This window comes from Bactrocera dorsalis, chromosome 3 (genome assembly GCF_023373825.1).
Source record: "Bactrocera dorsalis isolate Fly_Bdor chromosome 3, ASM2337382v1, whole genome shotgun sequence".
NCBI classification, from domain to species: domain Eukaryota; kingdom Metazoa; phylum Arthropoda; class Insecta; order Diptera; family Tephritidae; genus Bactrocera; species Bactrocera dorsalis.
In genome coordinates this window covers 40908767-40931804 of record NC_064305.1, presented here as the reverse complement: position 1 = coordinate 40931804, position 23038 = coordinate 40908767, and the positions used below count along the sequence as shown (strand labels likewise).

The window sequence follows — 23038 nt, the reverse complement described above, 5'->3', positions numbered from 1 at the left end:
CGATTTTTTCTTCGAAATGCACAATACTTCTGCAAACAAAGTGCTAAAGTATTGTTTTTGTAATAATAGTTGATACGACCGGAACATTTCCGAGCTTAAGCAGGAGATAATCTGTGAATAATCCCCGCTGGGTGGTAAATTTGGTGTTGATTATTTTCGAAGTCATCTAATGGTAGGTCCGGGAAACGAGCTGTTTCGACGGGGTCAGACCATAGGAAGAAGGGTATTAGTTGAGTAGGGTGCGTTAGACATTCAAAAAGGTCATTGTTATGCTCCTTGCATGCTTACATATATTTGGTACGTTGGCGTCGATTCTGGATAAGTAGGAGTTTAACTGTAGTATCTAAAACGAAGTTTCGCAAGGGTCACTACCAATTCGCGTGGCAAGTTGTGTTGTGAAGTGCGTTATTCACTGAGGGGTAGTCGGTTAAGGTGTTAATAGGTCCACTGTAAAGGGCTGTCAGTGTGCGTCTGAAGTGAGTTGCGTCCGAAGGTTGGTCAATGTCGTCGACGTAGTCGAGGAAATACCACCTGAGATTCTTAGGAGGTGTTTCCGCTTCTATCAAACAGGGGCCGAATCGTTACATCCGTGAACGTATCACTCGTCACGGAAAAGTCTGTATTTCGTATTATGACATACGTGACCGTAACGCTTATATACGTGATCGTAACGCTTCTATCGTAATCTAGCAAGATGACACACGTGAACGAGTATATAAACGTATCCTACCTATATAAACCTACGTAACTACCAATCGTAATATACAAATTTATGGAAATGTGAGTAAATTTTTTTTTAAATTTTAAGTTTTTTTTATTTTTTTAGGAATAAAGAACTTAAACAAGAAACCAATGAATGGAATATCTCATTAAAAATTAAAAAATAAAAATTATTTATGTGATAAAATTTTTGTATTTTAGTTGCCAATAAAAATTAAATTATTTACAAGGATAAGGATATATACATTTTTGATTTAAAATTATTTATTTGGTCGATTGCGGTGAAGCGGTTCGCTACCCCGTTGTCCATTTTTTGTGTGTGATACGAATTTTTGAGAGTCGTAACTAATTGTAAATTTTATGCAGATGTTATGTAATGCCTCACAAATTTTAGCAAATCTTCCACTTTTGTGGGGTAATACCTTCCCCTCTTATCATATCTTCAAATACTCCACCGTCTTTTTAAGATTTCAATGCTTTGTTCAACGACACATCTACAAAGAAAATTTTATTAATGAGGATTCATAATTTTGTTTTTATACTTACGCTATTGCTACGATCTCCTAGCTACCTCCGCACTATTTTTTGATGCCCTTTACTTTCACTAGAGCTCAAATAAAAAAAAAACAAACATGAATTCATTTTGATATTTAATTAGCTTTTGTTAGTTTATTAAAAATAGGGATAGGAAAGTCGACTCTGACTTTAGTCAAAAATCGATCTTTTAATAGAAATGATCGACTTTTTAGGATCAATTCAAGCCTGTCTTGAATCGATTAAAATCGACTTTTACTCGATGACTTCGACAATTGACGGAATTAAGATAAGACCTGCACCAAGTAACTATAGTTGTTTCAATTTTATCGCAAAATACTTATAAGAGTTTATTAAAAATAGGGATAGGAAAGTCGACTCTGACTTTAGTCAAAAATCGATCTTTTAATAGAAATGATCGACTTTTTATGATCGATTCAAGCCTGTCTTGAATCGATTTAAATCGACTTTTACTCGATGACTTCGACAATTGACGGAATTAAGATAAGACCTGCACCAAGTAACTATAGTTGTTTCAATTTTATCGCAAAATACTTATAAGAGCAAGAAAGAGAACCTACGTAACTTTATACAGCTTCCTACTGTACTCATGAAAACATACACTATCCTATAGGCATTAATTTTTCCCCACTGTACTCAGTATCTGATGGTAATATAGTTGGTAAAATTTTTACTTCTCGTTTTACTTTTAAAAGCACTATAGAAAGTACCAATCGAAGCGTTTCTTTATAAATAGCCTCTTTCTGATATTCTGATTGGTCTATGACATTATTATGTTTATATTGTCGCCGGTATCCTTGACATTTCAAATAAGGCGACTTAAGTCTAATTCATGCGTATTAATATTCCAACTTTAAAATTAATCATAACAATCATTGTTTAATTGATATATTAACTTTTTGATATACGGTATATAATATTTAAAAGTATATAGTATTGAATAATTCTTTATCATGGCTCCCAGTTTGGTATGGGCCTGTTGCACAAAAGTTAACAATGGCAGTAAAGTTAAGTGTAATTTATGTGATAAAGAGTTTTTGTTTAATAAAAGCACATCAACAATGATGAAGCACTTACAATGTGCTCACAAGATTGCTCCTCCGTCAATAAATGAAAAACAAACTCGGAAAAGATTGAATGACAGTCACAATGATTTCGAAGTTCAGCCTAAAAAAGTAAGTGCTTTTAAAGAACTTTTTAAAGTTTGTGCATAAACTATTCCTCTCCACAGACAATTTAATTTTTTTTGTTTGTTCTTAGGCTTTAGTCGCTGTCGAATCATCTGTTCCATCGGTTGCTTTGGTACCTCAAACTAAATCATCTGTTCAATAAAATACCACAGTACAATCTCATGTCCAAGGATCGTTGTATGAACAATGCTAATTCTTTTTCAGGTAGTAGTGACTTAAATTAGGAAACAAAGTCAATCTTATTAATTTCTTCTATCATGCATTTTCATTGTTTCCTAACTGGTGGACATAGACATGATCAAGCTACCACAGCTCTTTTACGAATGATCGCAGTTGATAATATGCCTCTGTGTACCACAGAAAGACCAGGATTCAGAAAATTTATTAAAACACTACAACCGTTGTATCACATACCCTGTGAGCCAACTATAACTAATGCTATGAGTCGTAAATATCAAGATTTGTCGAATAAAATAAAACTTGAACTGCGACAGACTGAATCTGTGTGTCTTACTACTGATATCTGGACTCACCAACACACAATGAAAAGCTATCTTGGCTTAACAGTTCACTATCTGAAAGGTCAGTTACTGATTCTATTTTCAAAAATCATTACATTCAGTTTTAACTTCAAATATCTAACTTTATTGACATATTAGTGAGCTTTCGGGTCTACGTTTCTAAAGGGGGCCCATTGTTGGGAGGGTTCCGTTTGAATACAACCGAATTAACCTCCTGACTGCAAATTATCTAATAGGCACGGAAGTCGCATAACACTCTGGATTAGGAGGTGGTAGCTCTTGGTCGCCACGCACAGGCAGCTTCTGCCAACTTCCAGGAGAGATGCCAAGCAGCATGGCTCTTGAAGGTAGGGAGATGCCGAAAATGCATTGCAGTTAAGCTCTTGCACCACGACAAGGTGCTTACCATTCGCAGAGTAGCGTCCTTTGGTTGCTTGTGTCAAAAGCTTTTGACAAAGCCAACGCTTCGAGGATTGTTCTCTCACAGGGTGGCTTTCGTGGCGGAACATCGGGAGTAGGAAGGCTTCACTACTAAGGAAAACAGAGTTATCGAAAGATAAGACCCCCTTTGTTAGCGGGTTTCCAGGTTTAAGGACTGCTCCTTAGTTTTACCCCAGATCGGGTATTTAAAGAGTGAAGAGCGACAAGTTGAGTTTGTTTAGAAACTTACTCCCGACGAGCCTAGGTGCATTAGCATGTTTATTCCATCTGGGCAATCCCGTTACTACTGATTGTTTGATCTGCTTGGAACCGTAGAGATCCTTTGTTGGACACTTGATGAGAGTGGCGGCGCAGTGCGATCAGCCGTGGATAATGTTGGAGTAGTGCGATGGCAGCATGGGGCCACAGAACTTGTGGTCCACTACCTACTTATGTGTTTTTAATTATACTCACCGATAAAATGATTCTGGCCGTTTATTCCGGTGCGTAGAACCGGCTGTGGTGGGATTGACTACCTATGTGCCTTAAGGCCTGATGGATGGATGGGGCTTTTTTGCGTAAATGCAGCAGAAAATTTATTCGTGGTGAGTTAGAATCAATGCCAGCACGGGATAGAGGATGCGGGGCAACCCTACTGCTAGGAGTTGTTTCAGTGATGACAATCCTAACGTAAAACTAACTAATCTTAACCGGGCTAAATCACCGAAATAAAAGTCCTTGGCGGGATACAATTCGGGTCAATTCAATTAACGTAGAACTGGCTGTCTTTTTATTAATCGACTGCATGGGGAAGAGACAGCAGTCTGGCTAGTTACATGGCGGTTTCAAAGTCCAATATACTGCACTGAAAGTACAGAATGAGGGCTTTCACACATTGGACGGGAGGGTCATCAATAGCAAGTGTGCAAATCTTATACTCATTATTGGAATGCGCTGGGTAAGCTAAGCGTGGTAATCAACCGTTAGTGAACACAATTATTATCTTCTGTGCAACATGTTCCAAGTGCATAAAAGATTTTAAAATAGTTTTTTGGTGTATTGCACTTTTTAGTGGGTATAGTATATTTATACTTTTGTACCATGTTGCTAGAAAGTATGATAATGTCGCCTTTAACCGAAAACATATTAAGTATCATAACTAAGCACTAAATCAAGATATAAAACTCTTATTTGGGATCGCAGTAGCATTGGGTACCGCGGGATTTTTTTAAATTGGGTGTGGTCTCGACATCTTATAAGTTTAACTACCACAATTAAATTTGCCTAGCGCAAATATTATAAGAACTCCTACCGGTAATGTGAAAATGGATGAAATCGGAAGATAACCCCTCTCACTCTCCACATATCAGTACTGTTAAGAGCTACTAAAAGCGCAATAAATCAATAACTAAATACGACAGAGATATTAAATTTTACTCCCGAGATAGTAAGAGAAGACTCTAATGACACTTTTAGGTGAAGTCACATATATCGCGACGCGCTCGAAAGATGCCAATCAAATTTAACATTCTTCTATTTTTTATGTTATTATGAAAAGTGGGGGTCACCTCTCTGCTATCTTCCCACATCCTGTTTTAGTGTTTTTGAAGAATAAGTTGAATACCACGTAGCGTTTTATGCCCTCATCACATCTGTATTAAATCTGTTTTCTAGTTGATATTGGGAGGAACAAATTTTTTTTGTATGAAAATTCTTAATTTAGCCTAGACAACAAAGTTCTGTTATACTCGTACAATCATAAAACCGATTTGGATATATGGCATTCAACTGTGGGGTACGACCTGTGCAACCAACATTGATATATGTATGTAGTTAATACAAAGGTTATATAAATATTTTTTCAGATTATAGTGGAATATATGAATATAAGGATAGCGAGACTTGACAGTTAATAAGCAGACAGAAAAGAAACATCTCATTCCAACATTTATTTCCTAATCTAACTAATAAAAAAATCGTTCTTTTGGAAACTGCTGACTATTATGAATAAGTTTTTGAACAAAGAGTTTAAAATTCTCCAAGCTTTATTATTTTTAACTTATAAGTTATGTACATATGTTAAAAATGAGTTTTTTTCTGAAATCATTATTTGAAATAGTACCGGGTAAAGTGCAAAATAATCTCAAAGCGATGTACATCTTAATATATAAAAATCACGTGTCACATTGTTTGTTTGCGATGGACTCTTAAACTACTGAACCGATTTTAATGAAATTTTTAACACTGTGTGCAGTTTGGTCCAACTTGAAAGATAGGATAGTTTATAACTCTCCTTATAGTCGCATTATTTATTTATTGCAAATTATTTGTTTATTATTAGCAAAGAGCTATCCACCAGTTGGTGGCGCTAAGAGCGGTATTGAGTGCGGTATGTTACAGTAGATGGCGCTACAAACATTAAAAACATTAAATGAAAATGCGTTGTTTGAAGTTTATATTATTTGTGGTAAAGTTATACGAGTCTATGACTTCCAAAAAAAAAATAAAAATTGGGCGGGGCGAAGTTCGCCGGGTCAGCTAGTACATCTATATATATAAAAATGAAATGGTGTATAGTTGTAACGCTAAAACTCGAAAACGGCTGAATCAAATGAAATACTTCCTTTGGGGGATTTGTTTGTTATTACCACGCGCAGGTCATGTCTTAAAATCAGAATAAAATATTAAGGGGGCGTGGTACCTCCCATACAAATTGAATTTTTCAAGTCGAATATCTTCAAAAGTGTTTAAGGTAGGAACATGAAAATTGGTGTAGAGCTATAGGAAACAACACCATTCTCACCCATAAAGCTTGGCGTTATCGAAAAAGGGGACGTGTTACCTCCCTTACAATCTTTAATTATTTTGGTTGTTAATCCACCATATATTTATCTCATTATCCACCTAGCACGACATTTTGGTTGTTCTTGCTGCAGCGGTTATATGGTAATTTTGGTTGTGTTACGTGCTATTTTTGGTTTATGGAAATGGTAGTTTTATGAAACAAACACAAATTAAATTAAACGTCAATTTTGCTTTGCAATCGAACACGCAAAATTTAGAGGGCAATAAAAATGCGCCTTGCTTTACTGATATATTGATATATTTTGTTTTAAAAAGTGAGTTATTTAGTGAAAGTGATTTAGCTTGTTGGCGAATACCGATTTATGTACATTGGAATTTATCATTCAATTGATCTGTTTCCTTAGTTTAATTCATTCATTTTTGGAGTTTTCAAAGGTAAGTTATTGGTCCGTAAAACCTTATATGAACTTTATGCAAATGAATGATCATTTCCAATTAGATATTTGTTACGATGTCAAGAATCAGTACGTATGGTAACACTTCTCGGAGTTCCCAGGCCGCAAGGAGAACACGAAATAGCAGAGCACGTCAAAGGGAAAGTGTTATTGAGAGGGTATCACCACGAAATAGACTGCTGGAGAGTAGCACGCACCAGTTAGAAGATGTCAACCAAACATACAATCAGCAAGAACGATTGAGAAGAAGGGAAGTTCACAATCAGCAACAACGATCGAGAAGAAAGGAAGTTCGTACTCGCCAAAGTGATGAAGTAAGATCACAACATGCGATTATTCGACGACAACAGCGGCAACATCTTTCTTTTGTGAACTTTGAACGGGCAGGTTTTCGATATGATCCAAACATTCAATATAGCGCATCTGTTCAAATCGGTCAGATGTCAGTAGTTTGTCAATATTGCAATGCAGTCAAATTTAAAAATGAACCGTTGCTAGAATTGCTTCCACCACCACAGCCATTGTTCCAGCTGCTTTACGGTGAATCTCCTCACTCGAGCCATTTCTTAAAGCAAATTGTAAATGAACAAAACTACAATCCAACGTTTAAGGTATTTTTGCCAAACAATATTCGACAGAAACTACAGAGCTTTCCTCCAATTATACACGTTCATGGGCAAATGTTTCATCTCGCTGGATCGCGGTTGCCGCATCCAGATCAAGAACACAAATATCTCCAAATTTACTTTCTGGGAGATTCACATGATGAAGTAAATCGGCGTTGTGCTATCTTCAATACAACGAAAAGAGAAATAATCGAACAATTGCAGCAAATGTTACACGAACACAATGGCCTCATTAAACTGTTTACGATTTCGTTGGAACGTATGCCAACAGATGATCATAGTATAATCATACAAGCGGACAAAAGACCAACAGAGTCACATGAAAGACAATATAATGCACCTACAGTTCGCGAAATATCAGTTGTTGTTGTTGGAGAAAATTTGCAGTCGCGTGATATTGTTATCAAACGTAGAAATCAAAACGCACTAAAACGGATAAGTGAGACACATCGGTCTTACGACGCAATGCAATATCCGCTCATGTTCTGCCGTAGAGAAGACGGATATCACTTAGGATATAAGATGATAAATCCGGTGAATGGTTAGTAATAAAAAATTTTTGTTTGCTACTTCATATAGGTAATTTAAGCTTTTAGGTGTCGAGACAAATAAAAAAGTCAGTTCAATGAAGTTTTACGCATATCGAATGATGATTCGCCAAAACTATGACAACCATTTACTGAGATATGGACGGTTATTTCAACAGTATGCAGTTGACATGTATGTTAAAGTTGAGACAAAACGACTTAATTACATGCAATACAATCAGTCGAAGTTGCGATCTGAAGAGTATATTCACTTAAGAGATGCAATGAATGGTGATGCGGATATTACAGATATTGGTCGACTCTATATTTTGCCATCGACATACATTGGCAGTCCTAGACACATGCATGGGTACTCCCAGGATGCGATGACTTACGTGCGCAATTATGGACGGCCGGATTTGTTTGTGACATTAACTTGCAATCCAAAATGGCCAGGCATTACGAATCTATTGCATCCCGGTCAATCACCAAGCGATCGCCACGATGTTACAGCACGCGTGTTTAAACAAAAACTCAGATGTTTGATGGACTTTATTACGAAACAACGTATATATGGCACTGTTCGATGCTGAATGTACTCATTAGAGTGGCAGAAGAGCGGTTTGCCCCACGCACACATTCTTCTTTGGATGGTGGAGAAAATTACACCTGACCAAATTGATGACATCATTTCCGCCGAAATTCCTGATGTTGAAATAGATCCAGAGTTGCACGAAGTGGTGATGGCCAATATGGTTCATGGGCCATGCGGAGAACACGATCCATCTTCGGTTTGTATGTCGGACAGTAAATGCAAAAAACGCTGTCCCCGTGCTTTTATTTCGGAAACTCAAACTGGAAACGACGGATACCCTCTCTATCGGCGTCGCTCACCCGCTGACAATGGCAGAACATTCATCACTCAATTGAAAGGAAAGAATTTCGTGGTTGATAACACATGGATCGTTCCATATTCGCCAATTTTGTCTAAGGCATTCAAAACACATATAAATGTTGAGTATTGCAGTTCAATAAAATCAATTAAGTATGTTTGCAAATATGTCACCAAAGGAAGCGATATGGCGGTTATTGGCGTTGAACGAGATGAAATTAGCAAATTTCAAATGGGCAGATATGTGAACTGCAATGAAGCAATCTGGAAAATATTTTCATTTGCAATTCATGAACGCCATCCTACTGTTGTGCATCTGTCAGCTCATTTGGCGAATGGCCAGCGAGTTTATTTCAACGCAGAGAACATAGTACAGCGAACGGAAATACCACCAGCAACCACTTTAACAAGTTTCTTTGCAACTTCCGCCAGTGATCCGTTCGCGAGAACATTGCTTTACTCGGAGATGCCTCGGTATTATACATGGAATGCATCGTCTTTCCCCCGGCGCAACATAACCCTGGCGGTTCATTTTTAAATTTGACTGTATTGCAATATTGACAAACTACTGACATCTGACCGATTTGAACAGATGCGATATATTCAATGTTTGGATCATATCGAAAACCTGCCCGTTCAATGTTTACAAAAGAAAGATTTGTAAAAATTTTGTTAAAGTATACACAATGAAATTAGGAAAAATCGTTCATATTCTATTAAAACCAATGCCGGTGTAATTTTTGAAATGAAAAAAAAAAATCTATTTTGGGCAGAACGAAGTTTGCCGGATCAGCTAGTATGTATATATTTAGGAAGTCTTCTTACTTTTGGAGTATTGATGGGTTTCAAAATTTGAGGTGAATAGCTTCATTTGACAAATTTTGACAGTCATTTATTATTTCATTAACCAAATACTTGTTAGTAAATTTCCTTGCAGCTGCATTGAGCTCATCTTATTTCATATCATGAAAATGATAACGATTTCTTTTAAATTAAAGTTCTCCTTTGCAGTACGTTTCATCCACTTCTCCATTTTGGTCGTTTTCGTGCTTTTTGCTTTGCTGTTTTAAATCATATGTATGCCTACAAAACGCAGTGAAATTTGGTAATAATATTACGAGTATATATGTACACATTCAAATAATCGTATAATTCAGGTTAAGGTATAAGGTTGAGTTTTTAACGTCTTTCAAAGCGTTTATTAAGGAAGATTTTCTGCAAATGACGGCATCGATTCTGGCAGACCATCTTATATTAGAAAGACAGTGAAATGAATATTTATATTTACGTTGGATAAGATTATGAAAATAAGTTCAACGCAAAAGAACTTTGTTTGTTTTCTTTATTTCTTTTGGTTCTTCTGTAAAATATGAATGTAAGGTAGCGACCCTTTTGTTATTTTGTGAACAAAAATAATTCAACAAAAGTTAAATGTTGAATAAAAGTTACGAGTTAGTGAAGCTAAGCTTTTATTATTTTTTGAAATATTGTTCAATAATAAGGACACATTGTTCTAGCTTGTAACAGTTGATTTTTACCGAGTCTAAACTGTCAGCTGTCGATTTGGATTTTTTTCAGGGTTGCCAACACTTTACTACATAAATGGCGGCATATTTAAATTTTGCGTTAATTTTGAGATACCCTATATACATAAAATGTATCTAGCTTAGATATAACCACGTTGTTGAAGTACTGACAAGCATACCACTAAATGAATATATTACAACAACCTGCAAAAGCGAGAACACGTTCCTTTGTCGGTATTCCCAATATTTAAATAAATATTCGAATATTATAATTATTAACTATTCACTTAATTTTTACGAAAACACTGGTCACCTCGGGAACTCTGGGAGAGAGCTGAGTCAACAGGCATGAGCTATAAAATAATCGGACAATTTGTGAGATATATAATTAAAATTTAGGGATAATCCTTCTCTGATAATGGCATGTCTGTATGTAAAAATTGGTTGAATCAGGCTAATACTTCTCTTAGCCCCCATAGAGCTTCCTGATAACTTTGTACGGCATATATCGGTCAAAATGTGAGTTAGCTCATTGAAAATGGCAGAACGTGTTTTACTCATAACAGTATACCTTTGTGTTTAAAATAGATAGAATCGGGTGAAAATTTGACCCAGCTCCTATAAACAACTAATATCAGGATTTTTGAACATCCGTCTGACTCTACTGTATACAATATACAACTGGTTTTTAGTATAAGGCATGTTAATCGTATGTGGTATTGGGAAAAATAGATAAAATCGGTTCGATAACAAACCTTATAGTATTTGTAAAACTATAAAATTGCTTGGATTTCCAACCTCTGGTTGACGTTTTACACATTTAAGCATTTCCCTGGCTTTGAGCCCTGTGATTTAGATCTTTCTTTCTTGTTAATTTATAGTACCATCTGATCAAATTTGACTGAACAAAAAACTAAATTTTTACGTATTTTAATATAATACAAATCTGTATTATATTATATGTATTATATTATATATGTATTATATTATATATGCATTATATGTATTTATTTTAGTGTCTTCAATGAATTTTGGTTGTTTCGATTTCGACTAAATTTTTTAGCGGCATTCGTTAGATCGTAGGACAGTTTTGTCGTCAAACGCATAAACTCACGCCTCGTCTCCAGTAATGATGCATTTGATTTAGCTAAGTACGTTGTCAATGCGATCTAATTGATTGTAGAAAGAATTTGTTCGTTTTGGATTCCACCCAATTTGTCAATTGCTAAAAAAAAACTTTAAAACGGTCTATGTCATATTGTTAAGGCCCCGGAACATCAGAAATACTGATATTGTCCGGAAAGTAATAGAACTGATTTTCTTCCGCTGCAACTGTACTTCGGAGCGTTCGCGCATCGACTAGATTCGGTAGAGGGCGTTCCTAGTCAGGACAAATATTTTCGCGCGACGTGTTTCTGTGAGTGCTGCAAGCAGAAAATGCAGCGTTCGTTACGCAGAGGTACGTCATTAAATTCTTTGTGATACTCGGTAAATCTGCATCAGAGACGTTTGATATGATGAAGCAGGCTTACCCATACTTTAGCAAAAAGTGATGTGTTTCGGTGACACCAGGCCTTTTTGGAGGGCCGGGAAAAGGTCGCTGATGAAGGAGCTTCACCAAGGTGAAAACGATACTCATTGCCTTATTTGACATCAAAGGTATCGTACACCATGAATTTCTTCCTCCTGGACAAACGGTCAACATCAATTTTTAGGTGGAAGTCCTCAAGACTCTAACGAATGGCAATTAGGTCCGACAACACATCGTTGTCGATCGGAGTTGCACTACGACAACGCCTCGGCTCGCACCGCCTTTCTTGTGAAAAGCTTCCTAACCAAGGGCGGCATCACAACGCTTCCACAGCCGCCCTACAGCCGATATGTGGCCCTCCGGGGCTTTTTTGTTTCCTTACCTGAAAGGCTGATGAAAGGCATTTTGAGACGACGGATGGGATTCAAGCAGCATGCAACTCGGCTCCCAAGGCTATTCCGGAGAATGCCTTCCGTGACGCCTTCAATGCTTAGAAATCGCGCTGGCAGCTCGATGCAGAAAGGAGTCTATTTTGAAAGTTTTTAAAGAATTGTAATGATTGGTTCAATAATTTTTTTTAAATCGACTCAGTCCTAGTACTTTCCGGACAAACCCCGTACAAAAGAAATAAGACTTCAGGTAAAAGCCCTCTACAAAAGACACATTACGAACTTTTTTGTTGTCTTTTTAAGCTATTAAAATCACACTGCTCGTTAGTTAGTTTATAAAACTAGTTGCAGTGCTTTCAAACATTGTTTGTAATAACAAAAGTTTGTATGTTCTCATATTGTGGCATTGTCTTGGATAGCAATATATGTATGTATGTCAAATCTCACTAACTCTCATTTAGAACGTGCTTAGTTTTTGCCCAGCTTTGCATACATATATCACTGACAGTTGACTTAAGGGGTTAGGGGTAGTCAGAGGCCCGAAAAAATGAGAGTTTTCAGTATTTTTTTTTGCTATTAAATCATGTTATTTTACAAAAGTAGTAATATGGCAATATTATAGGATGTGTTGACTTGAAGTCGCGGTGACAAGCATAAGTCCTTGGAGATTCATCTAAAAACAATCGGACAAAAATAATTAGTTTTATAAATAGATAATCCCGGCCTGATCGAAGGATTTTATTTTTTTTTTTTTCAAAATTAAAAAAATGGCAGCCTTAGGAAATTTTTTTTCTCAATTTTTGCGAAAAAATCAACAGTTAATTGGTCTTAAAAAATCGAAATTTTTGAAAAAATAAAAATCCTAATTATTGTTTATTAGCTTGTATTCTAAAAGCTGTATAAATCTCATTAAAATCTACTGAGCGGTTTTCGAGTTACAGTTGTCACCGATTCAAAAAACATAGTTTTGAGAAAAACGCTTTTAAAGTTTCACACTAGCACTGTGAAGTGCCTGAGCTCTCTTTGTTATTTGTAGAATAACTCAAAAACTAATTATCGGATCAACGTGAAATTTTCAGAAAATAATTTTAAGATAATACACTTAACGATAATTTTTTGAAAATTCTAACTACCCCTAACGCCTTAAAAGGGTATTTTATGGATACGCCAAAGGTGGGTGTAAATCTTCAAAAGATATTGTTGGCCCGTACCAACAATTATGGTCGCTTGTACAGCGCATACATTCAGGCACCCCCTTGCCCACAGACCTGTGTTTCTCTGCGGAAAACCTGTAGGCTGTCCTTCGCAGGGTAGGTATTATTACATGTACGAGTACATAACAGCTGTTTTATATGTAATTCCTTATGGTGTCATTTGTTTATCTCGGGACTGCACTCTCGGCTTACAGCGAATTCGTCTTCTCGTACCCTTTGCATAATATACGCTATTATTCCAATTTCCAAATTTTTTATATTGGCTAGGTGTTTTATTAGCTCTCATGTCTCGGAATAATGGGCAAGGCTTTGCTTCTAGATCTATGGGGAGTATTCCCGATATAACATTGATTGAATCATCCGATACTGTTCTGATACAGTCTTTGTACCGAAGCAGCTCCTCTCATGTACGAGCTATGTATAGTAGCAGTTAAGGGGTGAGTAAGGCAAACTTTTTTCAAAAATTTTTTGTTTTTGCATTTTCTGTTTCCTTATACCCTTAGAATTAATGTAGAAACCCACTTAACCATTGGAAGGTTTCGAAAAAGGCCCAAAAATAATAATACCGTTCGGAGCGATCGGAGTGTACACCTCAAACTTTAAACGCGTTTTTCTTAAAACACACTTTTTTAAACTGGCGGACATGATTCCCCTCGAACTACTCAACCGATTTGCTTGATTTTTTAAATGTTCGCAAAACGCCTGGCTATCGTCCCTATATTTTTTTATAATGTATTGACAACGTTATGACAAAATTTATGTAAAAAACATGAGGAAAATTTAAAAAAAAGTTAATTACTTTTTTATTTATCAACATTTTCTCATGATTCTAGAAGGGACGATAACCATTCACGTACTTTTTTGGGTTTTTGTGTTTCAGACGATCCAAACATGAGAAATCGTGTCCGCCAGTGAAAAACCGCATTTTATTCACCCAGCCATTTCTCCGACAGATGCCATCAAAAAATTCCGAAAGAATTTGTTTATATATTCCACTATATACCTCATGACATGTGAAAAAAGTTCTATTGTAGAATAAAAATTTCTATGAAAAAAAACAATGTCGAAAAAACAGGCCAGATTACTTTACTGACCCCATAAAGAAATTGATGCCGCGTGTAGAATAATTGAACTACTGACACTTGTCAGCAGCTTTCTCCCTAGTTGTCTGGGGCCTCGCATATTGGGCATTATTCTAGCAATTGCCGACACAGACCTGGACGCTTTGGTGTGTGTGGCTATTAGATGCTGCTTGAATGAAAGTCTATGATTCAGAATTACTCCCAAAAATTTGAAATGTGGGCTCGATGTTATGGTACAAATCTCAATTATTTCGGTACAACTACGACCGCAATGTAGTCAGAACACCAAGGGTTGGCGTAGGTCGTTATGGGTGCCTACGTTCCTTCGCTCCCAGCATGGTTTGACACTTAGTTATTGGCGGTGTCGACTAACCCCATTACAGAGGCTTTGTCGGCTAGATATAGCATTTTAAGCTATACCCTCCATCTCTGCTGCTTTGGTCGGGGACTGGTTATTGGCAGCTAACTTTCATATAATATCCGGAGGCCGTTCAACTATCTGCCACCTGCTGACTCCCACAGTAGCCCTGTGCGTATAGGTGTGCATATATGCGGTTGCTTGTTAAAGGACAACCCGTTAGGAAAGTATATACAATGGGAAGAGATTTCTTTGAGTGTGTTCACACAAGAAGGCTTTTTTTACCCAAACCCGTAGTTTGTATTCGAGTTGGCGGCGGGAAAAGACGAAGTGCACCGAGTTGTTCCTGTTTATGTTTTATGTTCTTGTTTGTAGATAATATTCCTTTTCATTTCGAAATACCATGGTTGCAACTTCGCTCGGTTTTAAATTAATATTTAGAATGTGGTCGAAATTTGACAATAACACATAACATAAAAGAATTATTTAAAACAAACACTTTATACTTTTGCAACTCGCAAGAATCAAAGCCAGGGAAATACCTTATAAAAAAAAGCATTCTGTCTTAATTTCGATTGTATCTCACACATTGGCCGACAATTTCGGTCAAAAGTCAACTATCGATACTGGGGTCTACATATTCGGTACCTAGGAACTTGAATAGTTTTAGTTGGATTTTGACAATTTTTGCAAAATTTTATCCCTTTATATTAATCATTACTTGATGAAGAATAAAAAATAAAGTGAAATTTAGAATTGTGTTATATGAGAAGTAGGCGTTGGTCTACAACGATTTCGCTGTACTTAAGATATGCGATTTCACCAAAAAGTAGGCCACGCCCATCATCCAATTTTTCCATCCGTTCCAATCAACCCCTCTCATATCATTTCGTAAAACTTAATGCCTCTGGCGTAATTAGTTATTGATTTACTGCGCTTTAGTAGTTTTTAATCGTACCGTTATATAGGGAATGAGCGGGGTTATCATCCGATTTCACGCATTTTCACTCTATGGGTGGGAGATCTTATTATAACAGGTTTTTCAATAGGGACGGTACAAAAGTAGACTGATAGGGACAGCAAACCATTATTCGACTATTTCCTGTTAGGTTACGTTAAGTCCATAATCTATGCCATATGATCTAAGAATTTCTTACGAATATCGAACGTGAAATTGCAACAATATCGGCCGATTGATATTTGAAAACCGTCGAAAATTGGGTTCAGCGTTTGGAGTTCTGCAAGCGTGACCGTGATGGCCATGTAAAAAAAATAAAAAGTTCCGTACAAAATGACATCGAATATACTTTCACAGGAATAACGAATTTCATTAATATCCAAGCCGTTTTTGTTCTATTTTAAAAAAATTTTCGTAGAGCTCTTCTCGCAGAACCCGTTATTTGCGCCCAGCAAATTTGGTTGTTTTAGTTTTAGTAGCTTAGGAGATTTCCACAATAAACTTATTAGGCGGGGCCACGCGACGCGTTTACTACTGTGATTCCCTGTACAAAATTACAGTTTTGTATCCTATTTAGGTGCTTAGTTAGAGAGATTTTTGTTTAATGGCTATTTGTGGGCGTGGCTGTGGTCCGATTACACCCATCTACGATCTTACCAATTTTCATCAAGATATCTAAATTTTTACTCAAGTTACAGTTGGCACAGACTGACAGTCACCCAGATTTCAACATTTCTCGTCATCCTGATTATTTATATACACATAACCTTATATCTATCTAGAATTGTTTTAGGTGATACGTACAATCAATATGTGAACAAAACTATAATACTCTTTAGCAAAAGGTTGCAAGAGTATAAAAATTGTGAATAATGATAAAAACAAGAAAAACGTAATCTTTGGACTTATAATACCCTGATCAATTCATATTGTATGCCAGCTATATGTTATTTGTTCGTAATTTCTCATTTGTTAATGTTATTATTTGTTCCATTCAATACTGAATTTTTGTTATTTATCCGAAATATCGCAAACTAAAATTAAGAAGAAAGAATTAAGTAAAAATTTTATTTCAATTATTACTATATGAATTAAAATAATATTTTTGTAGTTGATTAAACGATCTTAATGCAAATGTATTTATGTACACATGAGTATATAATTATGTTTGTACATATGTAAACCGAATTCAATAACACAATATCTCAATAAAATTTTATTTAATTTAAAAAATTCAGTTAATGAATATGTTTAATAATTCAATTTCCAAAGCAAACATTCAAACAATGCAATTAAGTTTGTTTTGAACTTTTACTGTCAAAATTTTACTTTCCATTTGTCACAGCAAAATGTAAAATATGTTTTCACCATAGGAACATTTTCCATTCCCAACTCAACACAGATAAAAATATTACTGTTTGGAAAAAGGTCTAATATTAAAAGCTGTAGAGTTCTTTTTAGTAAAAATCAACTCCTCAAATTCACCCCACTGATCTGTAGAAAATTGTATATGTATATTTCTCTGAACTGGTTATTTTTAAGATCACTATACTTGAATACAGACACAATGAAGAGGGGTTTCTTCTCTCATTGGTATGATATTATTTAACAGGTAAACGCAAAGCCAGCGTAATCTCCATTATGAAGTGTAATGTGTGTTTACAACTACACATAAAAGTATATTGAGAGAGTGCGTAAAAACCTGTTGCTGTATGTGTTTGGAAGAATTTACCTTACGATACTAGTCTACACGTTGAACGAGTATGGCTATAATGGCTGTTGCTGCTTGAAATGTCAGTAAAACCGTGTTCGTTGCGCCTTAAATATGCTGCTAAAACGTATTAACTTTGTTTGAGCTCTTTAACCAAATTAAAAAAAATCAATCTATAATAAATACTTACTTACTTTTCTCAACATGTTTAAAAAAAATTAAATCCAGTTTAAATCTGATCGGACTCATATTTGTTATATATACTTATATAAATGACTAAAAGCCCTCGTCTAAAGTGCAATAAGATATAATAAGGCAAAAAGTTAATTGCTGCGATTACGAAAACAGGTAGGCAAGTGTGACAATGGAATTGTGAGAGTTTTGATCTTCTCTTTCAAAATAATATCAGAAGAGTAATCAATTTTCGGAGAGTTGTATGAACTCAATACGTGAAACCAACAATATTTAATAGGTTGGAAAATTGAAGTGCTCTGTAATCCTTTATGAAGAATTTTTATATGCATTAAATTTCAATTTCAATCAATATTGTACAATATATAATATACCATACATACATATTTATATGTATCCGAAAATTTCAAATTGTATAAGAGAAACGACAGAAATTTAGTTTGAGTCGTAGCAAAAGTTTTACGTGCATGAAGGCCTAATAGACCTGAAAATTTAAGTGAACTTAGATGGTATTCATTTTTTTGTTAAAAGTTATTTATGTGTACTCACTTATGTATATATATGTATATACGAGTATATCTGCTCATATTCAAAATTTGATAAGTGAGTATATCTTATCTACTTCCATCGAACTGGTGTTTAAACAGTTTTCATGTTCATATATTTGTATATTATATCTAACATATATATGTACATACATCGTAGTATTCCTTTTGTTGCACTTATCACATATGCCTAGGTACATCTGATATAAATACATATTATATATATGTATCTATGAGAAAGGGATATTTTCAGTAATAATATTTATCCTTGGAAGGTGGTAAAATCGGTATTAATTTCTAAAATGCGATATAGAATGATAAAATCATCCATCACTTCTAAACAAATTTTACAAACTAGTTTATTTTCAGTTAGCCGTTTTTGAATTTAAAATTTGTACTAGAAGTATTTCAATGTAACTTAGGAACTCAGTCACCAAAACAGACAACTTTATTCGGAGTTTAGCGTAATATCCGTTCAAATGAACATTACATTAATTAAATATAAATTTAGTTGTCTTTTAGATTAAACAAAAGAGAACTCAAGATGAGTTAAACCTGCCAGTTCAATCCTAAGAAATGAGAGTATGTGTCCTGAAATCTGAAAATATTTAATCGACCGATTTTACTCAATGTTGCGTTTCTTAATTAGCAAAGGTGAGCGAGGGAAATAATGAGAGTGCAGAGAGTAATTAACATCATTACTCACTTGGTAATGGGAGTTGCTCAGGTGTGCTGTGTTGTTAGGAATATCAGCAGTAATACCACTGTAATATATGTATATATACACAGTTCTCATCACATACATACATACAGTGATTGCCCATTAAATGGTGCAACTCAAGCACACATGTGAAATGTACTTTGCGTAGATTTAAATAAAAATTTCTATACTATAATGTCCCCGTAATGCAATGTTTTCAGTCTGATAATAGCGATATTTTTTGATGAACAACTCTTGATAATGTCTTAAAAACTTCCGAAACTCTTGGAAACGTGATTGCATTTATTTTAAGTAATCTTAAACATTAATACAGTACCTATTACAAAAATTTTGCTTAATCATTCTTATCACTCAGAGTATATACATTTATCAACTATTAAATAAACAAAAATATTTTATTGGTATTACGCTTTGGTATAAGATCAATTTAGAGTATACTTTCGGTATAGAGAACGATGGTTGTAATTTCTAGGTACGCACTTATATTTATGTAAAAAGTGCATTCATACTATTTACTATATAAATATTATATACATAAGTGGATATAAGTTACTATTACTGATTTCTTTAGTGCACATGTGCGCTAGTATTTGAAATGGAAAATATGCCAACAAATGGAATTAAGTTTTTAAAAACACTCTTCTATGATGAACTGTTCTTCTCATTTGCCCAGAGTGTGGTAGCAAGGCTTAAATATTCAAGCGTGACTTACTTATGTATGTATTTGTATACGTACGACACCTGGTGGAGATGCATGAAGAGTTCGGCAGTTGGACTCATAACAACAAATAAAACGACAACCGAGGGGAAATTGGAGTTAAATTAAACACGAGAAAAGTGAGCACAGCTCTATACTCTTCAATGTTTTAAATATCTAACATAGAGTATGTATGCAATGAATTGTATTTGGATATATGTATGTATGTATATGTATCCGTACATACATAAATAAAAATATTGTTTTTCTTTTTTTATATAAAGATACACGTAGCTCTTTATATAAAAATTTGGAGAAAAGCAATATTTTTATTTATGAATGTATACAAGTTTACCTTTTGAGTTCATGTCTTACCTATGTGACATACACACATATGTATGTATATATGTATGTATACCTTCTCATACAGATATGTGATTGTAAGTGTTTTAAGTGTTTACTGACTCTCTTTTTCGTATTTTTGCTTTTTGTAAGATACGTTTGTAGTTTCACTTGTTAACATTTTCCCAGCTATGTTCACAAGCGATTTGGTTAAAGGCTGATGCTTACATCGTCGATCACTAGCAACCTCAGTCAGTTGCTGACATTCCATCGAGAGATGAGCGCGAGTATACCGGTAACACTTGAAAATTTCTAAACGTAGTAATCTTTAATTATTGCCAATGTGGGTTTAATGTTGTGGTAAATGCTGTTTCATGTATATATACATACATAAGTTAATGTTCGAAATAAATACCACCTTTTATCCCTGGGAGAAAATAAAATATAAAATTTTGCATGTTTTTCTTCTCTTAACTTTCATTTGCTAAATATATGTACATACATATATAAATTTATATCATTATAATATAATTTAACAGTTTTTAAAAATACAATAAAAGTGTATTTTATAATAAAATGATTTTAAAAATATATGCGTAGAATCTACAAACGTCCATACTTATGTGTGTAACGACTTAATAGTGACTATATATGTAACGTCTGTAACCAAGTCCAATTGATGGCATGGAAAATGTTTGTGGAACACACGACAAGAAAGAGAAGGGGAATTTGCGAAGAACAGGTTAAAAGAAAAGTGCAGTAATGTTGGTATTGTATGGAAGTATTTACATAAGTCCCAATCAAATAAAATTTTAAAGTTATTAAAGAAAATTGCAATACGTACAAATCTGTACGGCAGAAACTGTGGTGTAACAGGTAGTCTCCACCGAAACAGCAAAGTAACAAGTGAGAAGTGATTGTTGGAAAACAGACCAATACGGAAAGGAGGTAATAATAACAAGATAAAACATTAAAAGAGATCGAAGAAAGTGGAGTAACTAAAAAAAGTGGTTTCTAAGTCGATAGTAGTTTCGCAATGTTAACTTTCAGTTGTAAATTGATAGTTGAAAATCGATTTCTTACCTCAAACACTTTGAGTATGCGTATATGTGTCTTCCCAATAGTAGGTATGAACTCATATACCATATATTATATAAATGTATACAGTTGAGCTATAGAATTAATTGTCCATTGGAAGAACATTGTTGATACTGTTATTATAAAATGGGTAACTTAAACTTTATACCAAATTTTCATACATTGTACTGCCAAAAGAACTTTTCCTGAAAATAACAAGATAAAAGTTGCGCGAGTGAGATTTAGAGAGAGAGAGTACTCACAGAGGAGGTAGAATTGAAAATCAATTGGATTCGAGAACATACCTTACGGAATGTCTTTAGGATATAACTGGATTTTGATTAGTTGTAAATGTTAAAGCTATTAGAACAAAAAATATTTAGTTGGTAAAAGCTTGAAAATGATAAACTCTTTTTGCGAGCTTTAGTTTACAAGTTTCTAATCGGACTAGTGTGTAGTATTATAATGGATAAAATTGTGTGAAAACATGTTTTCGAGTATACTTGAGTAATGCAAAGAAATTAATGCAATTAAACTTCGACTTCCCCTAGCCCCTTTATACGCGATATAGTGATTTCTCACTTATTTTTGACATTCATCTGAATTTAAAGAATTGATGTGCTATTTTAACGAAATTGGTAAACAAGTTTTCTTAAACATGATGTGCTTAAGTGCTGAATGGGAATAAAAGAAGTCTATAGCCTTTGGTTGTGTTTATATTATATCATATGTATATATGATGCATTTTTAGCTTCGCTTAAGAAAAAACACAGAAACTTCAATTTTAATTGGGAATATTTATTATAATTCTAAAGAACATTCCGTGGTATTTCTTGAAGATTATCCTTGTTGGCCGCGGCTACGTCTCAAAGGGTCCATCCGTTGAGTTGAATTTTCGATTACTCGTTCGAACATTTAGACTAGTAATTGGCGAATGACACCAGTGTTGTTTTGATCTAAGGCCTGAAACAAAGCGAGACTTTAGACTTTACATATCCTTAAAGGAAAAAGTCTAACGGTATGTTATCACATGATCTTGGTGGCCGATCGACCGCCCCAAACGTGAAATTATCTGCTCACCGAAATGTTCTCTCAATAAATCTATTGATTGATGCGATGTGTAAAAAGTGGCGTCGTCTTGTTGAAACCAAGTGTCGCTGAGATCACGAGCTTCATTTTCAGGCATCAAAAAGTCGGTTAGCGATAACGGTCGCCATTGACGGTTATGTTCCCACCGGTATCATTTTAGAAGAAATACATCCAAAAACCACAGCAAACCGTCGTTTTTCTGGATGATATCTTCATGCTGCTCTTCGTCCCCATCGCGCCAGATTTGGACCGCATCGCTGAACAAAATTTATCTCGCAAACGTCAGATCTTCTTAGAACATTTCAAGAGCTCATAGAGCGAAGCGATGTCGCTTGGAAAGGTAGAGCGGTTTTAGTTCTTGAACAAGCTGTATTTAGTAGATATCGACGTAAAGTGTGCCAAGTTATTCCATACGTCAGTCCGAGTTCGGCTTTCTGTGTACTTCGTGACAGCTTGACATGACTCACGATACAAGAAAAAAAGAAAAATTTTGATTTCGATAGTCACAATAGTAAAAGTGAATTAAAATATGAAAAATAAAACTTGGCAAGATTGAGGATAGAAGTTATACTACTTCAACTAACATTGTTGTTGCTTCCACAATTAATTTTTTGACAATAGTGCATAGGAATGACCAATCGAAGGCAGCTAACGACTGTTAAAGTTATAAGTAACTGTTACGTTTTGTTCACTTAATGGTTGTTTATATCACCTTAAAAATAGGTTTAGATATATGTTTATATAGTATATTTAAATCATAAATATGATGAGATGAGTTCGTAGATGGGCGTAATCGGGCGAGTGCCACACCCATATTTTCCAATATCCTGCTGACTTTACTCCATATGATTGGTTGTGGTGAGGTAGCTTAATGAAACCAAGGGCACATTGTACT

The 23038-nt window shown here is 35.0% G+C and overlaps 1 protein-coding gene and 1 long non-coding RNA gene across 11 annotated transcripts in view; one reads left to right on the top strand and one right to left on the bottom strand.

The window, feature by feature from the left end:
- Window positions 1-574: 574 nt before the first annotated feature.
- Window positions 575-17600, bottom strand: LOC125777213 (uncharacterized). Its single transcript, XR_007422170.1, has 3 exons — window positions 17502-17600; window positions 1267-1324; window positions 575-1214 (listed from the first exon to the last, which is right to left on the bottom strand). It is a non-coding gene; the product is annotated as an uncharacterized LOC125777213 (long non-coding RNA).
- The window catches only part of LOC105232263 (RNA-binding protein fusilli), a 46444-nt gene continuing 40962 nt past the window's right edge, over window positions 17557-23038 (top strand). For 2 of the 10 annotated variants that reach the window (XM_049451242.1, XM_049451243.1), the window contains exon 1: window positions 20183-20337. The gene's annotated coding sequence lies outside the window, so the exon portion shown is untranslated. Of the gene's footprint in view, window positions 17829-20142; window positions 20338-20577; window positions 20926-23038 lie in introns of those variants that run through there. The other 8 variants (XM_049451235.1, XM_049451239.1, XM_049451232.1 and 5 more) reach the window with 8 other exon arrangements.